The 4,712-nt window shown below is 41.4% G+C and overlaps 1 long non-coding RNA gene across 1 annotated transcript; it reads right to left on the bottom strand.

Moving 5' to 3' along the window:
* Positions 1-3,890: 3,890 nt before the first annotated feature.
* On the bottom strand, positions 3,891-4,384 carry LOC149458745 (uncharacterized). Its single transcript, XR_016313387.1, has 2 exons — positions 4,270-4,384; positions 3,891-4,164 (listed from the first exon to the last, which is right to left on the bottom strand). It is a non-coding gene; the product is annotated as an uncharacterized LOC149458745 (long non-coding RNA).
* Positions 4,385-4,712: the final 328 nt, after the last annotated feature.

Below are 4,712 nucleotides of genomic sequence, written 5' to 3' on the forward strand. Positions count from 1 at the left end.
GTGCAGAAAATGCAGCAAAGGATCTTATGTTGGCGAAACAGGACAGAAGTTGCAAACAAGGATGAATTTGCACAGACATACTGTTATGATCCGCCAGGTGGTGCCTCTGGCTGCCCACTTGACAGACCTACCCAAAGCGTGGAGTCTAAGTCCCGGTCTGTGCTTTCACCAGGGCCCCTGATGGTGGGGATGGACTTGAAACAGACCAGGACCAGGTCACGACCTCTGAGCAGGCCCACCAGTAGCAGGGGGAACCTCCGGGGATGTATTGGTACCGGGAGAGCCAGATGTGAGGAGGACGGCAGAACCTAGCAGGATGGATCGCGAGCAGTGGTCCCGTGGGGGTAGGCGAGGTACAGAATCGGCAGGCGGAGAATCGTCAGGTCACACGCAGGGTCAGCAGGATAAGTCAGTCCGTAGATAGGTCAAACAAGCCGGGGGTCAGGATGGGAGAAGGCAGAGTAGTCAGGAACAATCCGGGTCAAATGCAGGAGAAGGCAGAGTAGTCAAGACAATCCAGGTCAAATACAGGAGAAGGCAGCGTAGTCAGGGTCAATCAGGATCAAAAACACAGGTACAGGACTCAGGAACTCAAATAGACCTTGCGGCGATCAGTGACAGTGCAGGGCATCTTTAAATATCGCGCCCTGCATTGGCCGCCCAGGACGCGCCCCCGGGCTGTCATTGGCTGCCCGAGGTGTGCCCGCGGCTCTCACTGCGCATGCGCGGCGTCCTGTCATCCGCGGCTCACTGGGACCTGGTGCTTGTGTCCCGGCGTGAGCCGTCGCCAGCGCGCATGCGCCGGCCGACAGGACACCGCGATCCCTGACACATACCATCAAGGAACATAAAGAAGATGGCCTCTGCACACCTGTAGGACACCATTTCTCACAACCAGGCCACAATATGGAACACCTCAATATTTTAGTTCTGAAAGGAAAATTTAAATCCATCCAGGAAAGAAAAACATTTGAACTAAGAATGATAATTCTATTTGACACAAAAGATAACGGCCTTAATTTGGACATGGGATTCCTCAACCATTATCCGACAGCTTTATGACTATCTATTAGCTAAAGCTTGACCCCCTCTGTGTGAGTGTAGTATCCCCCCTCCCCCCCTCGCTTTTGATGTATCTTATCTGTAGCCCTTTTTTTTTTTTCTCAATCCCTTCTAACATTCTGCTTAAACTTTGTGATTTGTAATAGTACTGCTTAGACCTTGAAGAAGGGGACATACCCCGAAAGCTTGTCCTCAAAATTGTATGTTAGTGCAAATAAAAAAAGTATCACAGACAGTACTCAATTGTTTCTGTCGCAAAAGCACTAATACGGCTACAATCACCTCTTTACAAGACCCTGAAATTAAGGTAGAAATTTTGAGGGAGTTGAACCTTTTTTTTAGACTAAGACTCAACATGTACCCCCTTTCCCTTCGGGATGCCCACAAATGCTACATTAGAGGAGTGCTAATTAAGCATGGTCATTAAGTCAAACAGGATAAGGAGTTAACCCTATCCAATTTACTGTCCAAACTATATGACCTTGATAGGCGCCATAAGAATCACTCTGACCACCTCACAGAAGCGGAGCAGATTAGGGAATACCCACTATTTCAGGCCAAACACAAACTTATGAAAGCCTGCAGAACCTTTTACGAATTTGGAGACAAATGTGGTAGGTCTTTGGCTAATGCTGAAATAATGAATAATAAAGGGAGCGCTAATAAAACCTAAAATTCAATAAAAGTAGCTGAACACACTAAAAGGTAAACCATATGCCTTCAAAATAGATATAGTAAATGTATGTTGGTGCAGCGCTAAATCAAGTGAGTAGAAACAACTAATTTAAATGACATAAACGCATATAGGTAGTACATGCGTTTTGCTCACAACATATACTTGAATTTTATGTTAATAATGGTCTAAAAATAGTTAAAATAGAGGTATAAATGTCCATATAAGATACATTACCACAAATATATGTGAAGGTCATAAAAAGTCAATAAACTCTTGAAATCAGATATGATCTCCAAACGATTCTGTTCATATCCCAGTGAGCTATTTTCTTCTAAGGTGGGTGTGCCAATAAATGTTTAAAATGCGCACTCACCAGATGCGCTAATGAAAAGCACGTTGTATCATATAGTCCTGGTCATTCACGGGTCCCTTAAGGGTAGTCCGGGAAGTAGCCTGGGGGTAGATGGTCTCCCTTGGGTGCCAGGATATGATGGTCAATCTAAATCGCTCTGCCTCTTCAGGATGCTGGGACATTCACAGGAGATGGTACTGGGGGATTTAAATGCTCAATTCCGAGCAAAAGTAAGGGATAATCCCATAGTGTAGTATTTCATGTTACTTTATTTTTGGAAATGTTAGAAGAAATAAAAACGTACAGTACTGCAGTGATGAATAGAAATATCACAATGGTAATCGCATAAAAAACTGACCAGCTGGTGTAATGAAGTGGCCGTCGGATCATGGGGATCCGACGGCCACTTCATTACACCAGCTGGTCAGTTTTTGACGTCAACGGCTTGCAAGGGCTCCATCTTAACGCGTTTCGAACTCAGCGTTTATCCTCAAAAGGGGTATGCCTGTGTGCAGCCTGACGTCTGAATTATGCCTTTTATAGCCTCAATGAATTTTGAAAAAAGCACCAAAAACGCCAGAAAAAACGATCACGTGCCATTTTGCCAAAGTCCGACGCAAGTGCGCATGCGCGAACACGCGGGCGCCATTTTCTGTTAGCCATGATGCATAGCCGAATATAGATGTTGTACTGCGCATGTACGGGCGCCATTTTCCTTTAGTTTTTAGTGATAGACACACTAATGACGGCTGTATAGAGAAAATGTCATTATAGCTAGTACACAAACGGACAATATAGTCGTTTGTTCTTAAACATAGGGCTAATGCCTACCCTATAGGCGTTATTAGCATTATAAAGACACCATTAGTATTTGTCTATTGCGCACGCGCGTGTGCCATCGTTGTGAAGTTCATTGAGGGAAATGCACAGCAACTTAGACTCGTATTGCGCACGCACGGGTGCCATTTTCCCTTGGCTCATAATAAAACAGCACTGATGGCTAAATATCCATACTCAATGAAAAAAATTTACAAGAATATAGCTCAATGGGCTTCTGATGACACCATAATATAATAGTTGTTTGGTATACACCATGTTTCCTAAATGTGGTAAAGGAAAATATATATGGTGAAAAGGGGCGTAATCAACTCCGATGTGAATAATATAATAATAAAAGCCATCTGTGCTGCCAAATTACATGTTAAAAAACAATATGGGATATATCCAAATGTTAAAAAACCCATGTTTGAACCACATCCATGATATGTGAATCGTATCTGGATGTGCCTCCTGCATGAGACTTGTGCAAAATTAATAGCCAATAAAGAATAGAAAAATAATATAAACTAGAAATATACAATAGAATATAAGATCTAAAATATGAAAATATAAAAATATATATAAATATAAAACCAGGAGAGAGTCAACGTCTCAAACTCAAGCCCAAGTGACATATGTTAAAATTATACAAAACTAAAAAGGTGTGTAAACTCTCTTAAAATCTAGACCCATAAACTTATATTGCATCATTATAAGAATCGGTATAAAAACTATGCTCTAACTGTAGTTGTAAAAATGTGTAAGGATTAAACTCTAACTATTATCGATATAACAATTTATATCTATATCCACATTATGACCAACCGGGGTCAGGGTCCTCATGTTAAAAATCCATCTGGTCTCAGCCTGTGAGACCAATCTAGTCTTGTTTGACTAAACAATATGGTAGTGTGACAAGAACACCCCTACCTAAAAAAGCAGGTTACTAGATGATCCACGCGGAGTAATATGAATTCAAAAGAATTTTTAACAATACTTTATTTGATCACATAGATCATAGGGAGGTTAAACATAAGCACGGTGTACATATGAAAAAAATAAAATCATGTTAAAAAACACTTAGCGTCTTCAATTTAGGGTCATCTTAGCAAATAGAGCACCATATAAGGCAGAGTTGTGTAATGATGCGATAGTTATCCTGGATTTCCGTGGGTTTCCCACTTAAATTCGAGTAAACCATGTGTTCAACAGATGTGTTCCCCATATATGTCAGGGACCTCCTGGAATGTAAGAGCTGGAACACAAAAATACATAATGTATGTATAGGAATATGAAAACCAATTCACATCCAAAAATCACCAGGCCTCCCTCCTCATTAGTCAATGGATACTACTATTACCTTCTCAATAATGAGACTATCATGCCCGCTTCTCAAATGTAGGGACTTCCTGGATAGCCACCCCAAGTAAAACAAGGTCCACAGTACCAAATGATTCTGAGGATATATATAGAGAAAAATGATAAATATATAGATCATAGGCATCAAGTGACCCCGAAAACAAAACACACATAAAATGTGGATATATTACCATCAATAAAGATCAAGAGGACTCCTGTCAACTTGAATTAGGATCAGGTCCTTGATGCTTTTTCAAAGATGCATATGGGGGTGAGGAGCCAGGTAGTCACAGTGCGTGGATTCCAAACACATATATAATGTGTATGTAGCATATAGCAGGCCGTAGATACCTAAGTTTAATATACCCAATACAGGGTTTCCAAAAATTGCTCAGTTTGAGAAGGTTATTGCGGTTTTATAAGGATGTGGCTATGTCACAGCAA

Source organism: Staurois parvus, unplaced genomic scaffold, assembly GCF_062004578.1.
Source record: "Staurois parvus isolate SC_StPar_1 unplaced genomic scaffold, SC_StPar_1.0 ptg000277l, whole genome shotgun sequence".
NCBI classification, from domain to species: Eukaryota; Metazoa; Chordata; class Amphibia; order Anura; family Ranidae; genus Staurois; species Staurois parvus.